General features: G+C 34.5%; 1 protein-coding gene and 1 long non-coding RNA gene across 4 annotated transcripts in view; one reads left to right on the top strand and one right to left on the bottom strand.

The window, feature by feature from the left end:
- The window catches only part of LOC111086978, a 15,402-nt gene extending 7,750 nt beyond the window's left edge, over positions 1 to 7,652 (bottom strand). The window contains exons 1-2 of the long non-coding RNA XR_002611704.1: positions 7,641 to 7,652; positions 4,513 to 4,517 (exon numbers count right to left, since the gene is read on the bottom strand). This is a non-coding gene — a long non-coding RNA (uncharacterized LOC111086978). The remainder of the gene's footprint in view (positions 1 to 4,512; positions 4,518 to 7,640) is intronic.
- The window catches only part of LOC106464259 (serine/arginine repetitive matrix protein 1-like), a 72,387-nt gene that overhangs the window by 24,666 nt on the left and 39,971 nt on the right, over positions 1 to 7,750 (top strand). The window lies entirely within an intron of this gene.

Here is a 7,750-nt window from a genome sequence, read left to right as displayed (position 1 = left end):
GTTGCTACAGTCTCTCCACATGTTGTTGATTAAGTTGCTACAGTCTCTCCACATGTTGTTGATTAAGTTGCTACAGTCTCTCCACATGTTGTTGATTAAGTTGCTACAGTCTCTCCACATGTTGTTGATTAAGTTGCTACAGTCTCTCCACATGTTGTTGATTAAGTTGCAACAGCCTCTCCACATGTTGTTGATTAAGTTGCAACAGCCTCTCCACATGTTGTTGATTAAGTTGCAACAGCCTCTCCACATGTTGTTGATTAAGTTGCAACAGTCTCTCCACATGTTGTTGATTAAGTTGCAACAGTCTCTCCACATGTTGTTGATTAAGTTGCAACAGTCTCTCCACATGTTGTTGATTAAGTTGCAACAGTCTCTCCACATGTTGTTGATTAAGTTGCAACAGTCTCTCCACATGTTGTTGATTAAGTTGCAACAGTCTCTCCACATGTTGTTGATTAAGTTGCAACAGTCTCTCCACATGTTGTTGATTAAGTTGCAACAGTCTCTCCACATGTTGTTGATTAAGTTGCAACAGTCTCTCCATATGTTGTTGATTAAGTTGCAACAGTCTCCCCATATGTTGGTGATTAAAACAAAAACAAGATCTTGAAGAATCTATCTATATATATTACTAAAACTCTGAGATTGTTTGTTTGTTTGCTTATTTTCTCAGTCAACATCATTCACACTACCATTCACGCTCTTTACAAAACTTCTTACTTCACTTTTTTGAAAAATGAAATTAGCTTGAATTCTTCATAATCTTTGAATAGTGGTTGACTCAACAGGTCACGGTGGTCTAGTATGTAATAAAATCATATGACTACTGAAACATTATTTATCCTTGACCTTTTGCATATGAAGCATGTGCTTTATTGCATGAGTGAGAGCCCAAATACTTTTTTCACATATGCAGCATTATTAAGTGGAATACTATGTATCTGTGATAAGGGTTTGTGTTTTAAATAGATAAATCCTTTGAATAATGCTGTTGTATTATGTAATTGGACATGATTGAAACAATAACCTATTAAGCAGAATATGGAGTTGTTATATTTAGATTTAAAGTAAATAAATGTAAAAAAACATTGAAATTCTATAAATGAATCATATTTCTGTTTTAAATATTTTGTAAACACTTTGTCTTTGTGGAATATCACCACATTTGAATGAGATCTTGAAATTTTTTTTATTGAACTCTTGATAAAGTAACATTATAAAATAGTGAATTTTTACATTTATGGTATCAAAAAGTGTAAAAATCAACTGTCTTCTTTTTTCACTCTTTCAATTCTTTTTCCTTCCATAATGTTATCAAGTCTTTTTTACTTTCTACTAAAGTTTCAACAAATAGTCAATAATGAAAAAGTTGTAATATTTTATTCTCCTGCGTATTAAGCATATTTAAACTTTAGGCCTAATTAACAATTTTTAGGCACCTATATTGTTATAGTTAGAAACATATAAATATTTATAAAATAATGAATTTTTAAAGTTATGGTATTAAGAAGTGTAAAAATCAGTTGTTGTTATGTGTTCTTTTATAAATTTTCTTTGTGTATATATGTTTAAATCATATTTGTATATTATCTGAAATTATTTGCTTTTGTGCAATTTGTTAGCTGTAGAGCATCAAAAATGCAGATTTTTAGGTGCATGTTGGAATTCATATTGAAATGTAATGGTAGTGCATTATTTGTAAGTGACAGAAAGGTAAAGAATTAATTTAATGTGCTTAATGTTACTGAAGTAATTGTCTTTAAAGTTAATATAAACATCATAGAACGATGCACATTAAATGTCATTCACTTTTGTACTCTTATATATGTAAAAGTACATCTGTACGATTAGCTAATAGGAATATTGGGTTTCTATGTGAGCTAGCACGAATACATGCATGGACTGGCTGACAAACATTGTTCTTTTAATTACATAGATGTTCCCTCCCTGGGAGGCTATCTTGCAAGCTATATAACTCAGCTGTTAAGTAAGCCAGATCTCAAACTAAAATGATATGGTAAAGTATGGGAGGTTGATTTGAATTATATTGAATGTGTTATCTTGCAAAGAAGACTTAGCTGAAATTAAGTTAGAATATTTTGAAAACTGGTGTTTGTCTGGAATATTATTTAAATTCTTCTCCACCTAATGTTAATAATTTAATTAGTGATTGACAAAATATTTTATGGAAAGTGAAGCAACAATATTTCTGTTTCTGATTTTAACAGTTGTTAGTATGAAATATTATTTCATGCTTGTGTTATAACCTCTCTTTGTTGTCCATTGCAACATGACTTTACTTCTTTCAGTGGTGTTCCCCACTGTTGTAGCTATAAGGATTATGTCCTTCTTATACCCTGAAGCACTTCCTCATGTTTGTCTTAATTAGGGTTTTCATTTTTACACAGTAGTAAATTATTGGTTGCGGCCTGGCTGGTGCACCATCTTTTAGGAGAGACTAGACCACTATGACTCGTTGGGTCACCCACTATTCAGAGGCTATGAAGAATTCAAGCTAATTTCAATATTGCACTGCAATGAAGGTTTATTTTGATATAATTCAATTAAATATTTCAATCCATTCGTGTTATTCATAATTCAAGAAAAGATATTTGATTGTGATCGGGAGTAAAAGGAAAGACCATTTCATTTTTCAAAAAAATGAAGTAAGAAGTTTCATAAAGAGTGCAAATGGAAGTGTGTTGTAAAATTATTCATGCTAGAAATTTTTATAAAAGTGACCCAAAAAATCGGCGCTAACTTGGTAACCCTTGGCCCGATTTTAATGAAACTTGTTTTATTCTGTTTCTATTCTCATTTCATGGGGTTACCATATTCTAACAAATATGGCACTATTGTATGCTGTTTTTGCTGTATTTAATTACAGACAAGCAAACAAACAAACAATCTCAGAGTTTTAGTAGTATAAAGATATCAAGAACTGGTTCAGGCTTTTAGTGCATCTCTTTTCCTTGTCAGTTTGAGGTTTTATTATTACAGCCCTTCATTTCTACAATTTTGTGATAACACAGCATGTTGTTTGAACAATAACTAATTGTTTAAGAATAACCACAGGCATAGTTTCTTTATCATTGGATAGAGCAGGTTATGAACTGTATTTGTCAATGTAGAGTAAATAAAGTAGCACGAACAGTAATTTATGGTTTTAGGGGGAATTTACTAGATGGAACCCCCCTCAGAGGTGAACAAAGCAGGGCTCACACAGGTCATGAAAATCCTGGAAAAACATGGAATTTTATAAACAAATTTTCAGTACTGGAAATCCTGGAAAATCAATGGTTTTTATCAGAAGGTCTTGCAAAAGTCTTTGAAAGTCTAACCCAATTACACCCACATCATCATTTTTATTAACAACAAGTGGTACCATTGCATTTATCTCAATTTCACAAAAACTATCTCTAGAAAATGTGACTCTTAAAATGGGATATATACTGACATTATGTAATACTGATCAATAGCAGGTTTTAAACCATGTAACTTGATATGCAAGAGAACAGGTGTCAAGTTATTATTATTATTAGACTAATATTGTTAGTATAAAATAAGTTTTCAGCAGAAGTTTAAGATCACAAAATTGTTGACAGGATAAAGAACATTGACATTTTTTAAGATTCCCATCTTTGGCATAAACACTCAAAGAATGATTGACAATGTTTGTAGCTTAAGTTTGTCATCGGGTTTTGCTTAATATTCTTTAATAAACAGAGATAGAGAAAGAAATGCAATTCTAAGTGGCAACAATACAATACAGTCAGTGTCATAAATCTAACCAGCTTGCACAAAATAGTAAAATATTTGCCAAGAAAGACCGCCCGTCTGCCTCTATCTGATGATGTCATCCTTTATTTATACAGTGATTGAATTATTTTGGCCCCATTATTAAATATCATTGGGATAGTCTTCTACTTTTAAGGGATAATCAGAACCATAACTATAGTATTGTAATATATGTTTCTTCTTTCAGATCTAAAATGAATACTGTTCTTGAAAAATTCACTGTCATACTTATAATCATCATACTCTGTAATGACTGATACACATGATAGCACTATTGACAACAAATAAAATTATTCAGAATAATTATTGTTTTTAAAATACTTTTTAACTATCATGCCCAGACTAGTGCATTTCACCTTGACAGCAAAATTGCACCATTAAATAAAAAAAATTAGTAAATAAGTTTCTAACTGTTCTTTGATTCTTTCACACATGGATAAATAAATACTTCATAGGTGAATTTAATTCAATAACATGTTTTATTTATTTAATTTTATACATAAGTTGATTTTGAGCTCATTTCAATGCATTCAAAAAACAAAAACATTAGTCTTGTGAATTTCCAATACTTTTTATGAGCATAATATGGCATTTGTAGGCAATACGTTTAAACAAATGGTACTAATTTCACCTTTTAGTGTAGTTTTATGATTTTTAGACAAACACTGTTTCTCAATCTTGGTTGGCATGGTGTGATGTGATTGTCTATACCTCAGCTTTGAGAACTACTGGGTTATTAATCTAAATATGTAATGAAAGCCCTTTTTCTGTTCTTTGTAACTGTATAAGACAATGTGACTTCCAGTATGTTTGAGATTTACGTAGAGATTTGAACAAAGTGATGATTTTAGCTTGGTGATATGTTGCTGGAAGAAACAACATTTAAGAACAACTTCAACACACAATTACAGTTCCAATTTTTGTAAAGCTTGTGAAAAACTTACTTTATCATTTTTTACTTAATTTGAATTATAATGTTGCAGTATGATAGAAAAGTAAGTGTTTTTTATGGGACAAGATTTGGTGGGCTTAGTGTATTTTGTAACTGACACTATCAAATTGCATTTTGCTATCAAGACTGCTGTGTTTACATTAGAGCTTATTGGATTAGGTAACTGCTTGAATAGGCAAAGAAAATCACCCAAAATATATTTAAATGAATTAAAAATGTTTAAAACTTATTACTCATACTAAAAGAAACCTTTTTAAGAATTTTAAGAAAAGTTGATTTGCTTATAATTTCAAAACATACATACCTCCATTGACACTAATAGCTAATTCTTGATCTTCATCTTTGCCATCTAATGTTGTGTTCGCTTGCTCCAGTCTTTATATACCCCACTCAACTGCCCTCGGCAATATCTAATTTGCAAAACTTTACTTTGGCTCTCACATGCCTTCTGTGCAGGTAAGCACTGTCTGCAATAAAATAAAATCCCTTTTTCTCAATAAAGTGTGAGCATTCAGACTAATATTTTGTGATTTACATTTTCTTAGTTTTCACCTTCTAATAATAGGGAATTCTTTATTTTGTTATCCAGAGATATATTTCTTTGAATTTGTTTTTTGTTTTTTCCTACAAACATATTAAAAAATAAGTAAAAAAAATTGGGTATGGGGGGAGGGGGCTATCTGTGACCTTAATCGGGAAGTATCTCTCCCGGAGGTGCTTATTTGAATTTTCATTTTGAAACAGGATATTTTGGGGAGGATTTAGACTCCCTGTTTCCTGCTCCTTCTTTCAATAGAGCTTCCTCTCCTGAGGACTCATCTGATCAGCCAGAACCTTTTTCCTTTTTTTTGCAGTTAGTTACACGTGTTTTTGAAGTTTTGGAGATGCAACCAGTTGCATTTGAGTCTATCCTGCCTTGTTGTCCAATCGTTCACAGGGGGATTACTTAGTTTTCCTCCTTCTCCTGATATTGCTGTGCATGCAAGGAATGTTGCGACACAATTACTTGAGGGTGTCACTATGCCCCCCTCCCCATTTATCTGAACAACATGCCCTGGCATATCATTGTCAGGATGATATATATTTGGACACTCAAAGGTTGGATCCATTGTTGGATCTGTGGGGTGCCAGGTATGAACCTGTTATCTCTCTTAACAGGTTGCAATTTTCGCTGATTCATTTGACTCTTACTACTATTTTAAGATACTTCTCTTCCCTTCAAATGCCTCAACAATTTGATGACAAACTGGGCCATTTACTGGTCACTATTATGACACGTTTGTCTTCTTCAGGACTTGCCAAGGTGTCATGGTTGGTCTGTTGCTGAAACTTGTTGAGTCATGATGCATTTTTGGAGGGTATTCACTTACCTTCTTCTGCCCCTCGAGATTTACCGGAAGTTCCTATTTTTTGGCCTTATTTATTTGCTGGAATTCCAGAATCTTTAGAAGCCAGAGTTGATACAGCACTTTTGCAGTCTTCTTTATCATCTTTAGCTGCTCGACCCAATTATACTTCTGCATGTTCATCCCCTCATGTCTCAAGGCCCCCTCCTTCCACTGGTTCTGTTAATCATTTCTGTACTTCTTTTTGTGGGCTGGTATGTGGACTTCTCCTGACATGTTTATATCTCATTACCTTCACAATCTGGCAGTTCCTCTTCGAAGGGATTTCGTCTTCCCCCTGTGGCTGTGTTGACTACCTCTACTAGATTTTAAAAGGGTGGTGAGTGATGTGTTATCTGACTTACAGTTATTGTTCCTTTCTCTTCTAGGATCCCTATTGATTTTTTGAATCCCACTCAGTGGCGAGTGTTGCCCAGTCGGGTATGCTTGTATTTTATTTCCGCACTAGCAATCTTTATATCAGTTCCTGGTTGCAATGGGCTCTGTTGAGATGAGGAGTTCCATAAGACCATCTGGATGCAATTCTGGGTGGTGATGTCATATTACAAAATTTCTAATGGACCACTATTCATAGACTATCATAAGTAAAGCTAAAGGGGATTTTGCCAGTCCCTGCTGACCATAGAGCTGAAACAGTTGAGATAAGTTTGCTTTTAAAAATTAGGGAATGTGGTTCACCTGTTGCACTGTCTCCAAAGATCTGTTCTTCAGAGCTCCCCAACTCTTATGTTCCCCACTTACTTCTACTGGTGGAGCTCGGGAGTCCTTATCACACCTAGTTTCCAGTCACAGGGGTGATGGACAGAGGATTTACCTTCGGAGTGTTGAGTTTTGGGGACCCTCTTACCCGGGTCTGTGGAAGTTTTTTTTTTAAGATGTCGGTAGAAGCAGGACCAACCTATGCGGGAGCCTACTCGTAAAACCAGTCCAAATTTGACACTTAGCTATGCGATGGGGGGTGCTTGGACCCTCTTATGAACACTGTCATGTTGTTTATGTAGGGGGTCCACTATCTCCTTGTAAATCTGAATGCGACGAAGTCCCATTGCTCCTTGATGGGACAGTGTTCCACATCCTCTCCTTAATTTCATATTTAAGAAAAATTCTCCTTGCCCAGTTGGTGTGAGAGTAAAGACAACTGTTTGTAAATCCACTTCGGATGAGTTCTAGATTTTGGTGGAGTATGTCATATGATCCCATCAATCCAAACCTGGGATGTTGCCTTTTGGACTTCTTCAGGCTGACCAGAAAGATTGTCCATTTTGGTGTTGCTTTCTTTCTTTCATAAATCCAGTGGTTCAAAATGCATCATTCTATGGTTATTGGTAGGGATCCTGTCACAAAGATGTATATATCTGCAGTCCAACTGCCCTGGCCACCAACGTGTTATATGGATACCATGACCCATTAAATCCAACCCGAGTTGTGGAATTTCGGCTGTTTGGTCGGGGTTGGACCATCATACTTGTATTATATTCCACCCTTTTCAATTTTCTGTAGTTCTGAGTGAAGAGCATACCTGTTCTGGATGTAGTGCGGTGTTCCCCACTTTGATATTACTTCTCGTGGTACATATTTGTTCTCTGCAGAT

Source organism: Limulus polyphemus, unplaced genomic scaffold (genome assembly GCF_000517525.1).
Source record: "Limulus polyphemus unplaced genomic scaffold, Limulus_polyphemus-2.1.2 Scaffold1601, whole genome shotgun sequence".
Taxonomy (NCBI): Eukaryota; Metazoa; Arthropoda; class Merostomata; order Xiphosura; family Limulidae; genus Limulus; species Limulus polyphemus.
This window is presented reverse-complemented; position numbering and strand designations above follow the sequence as displayed.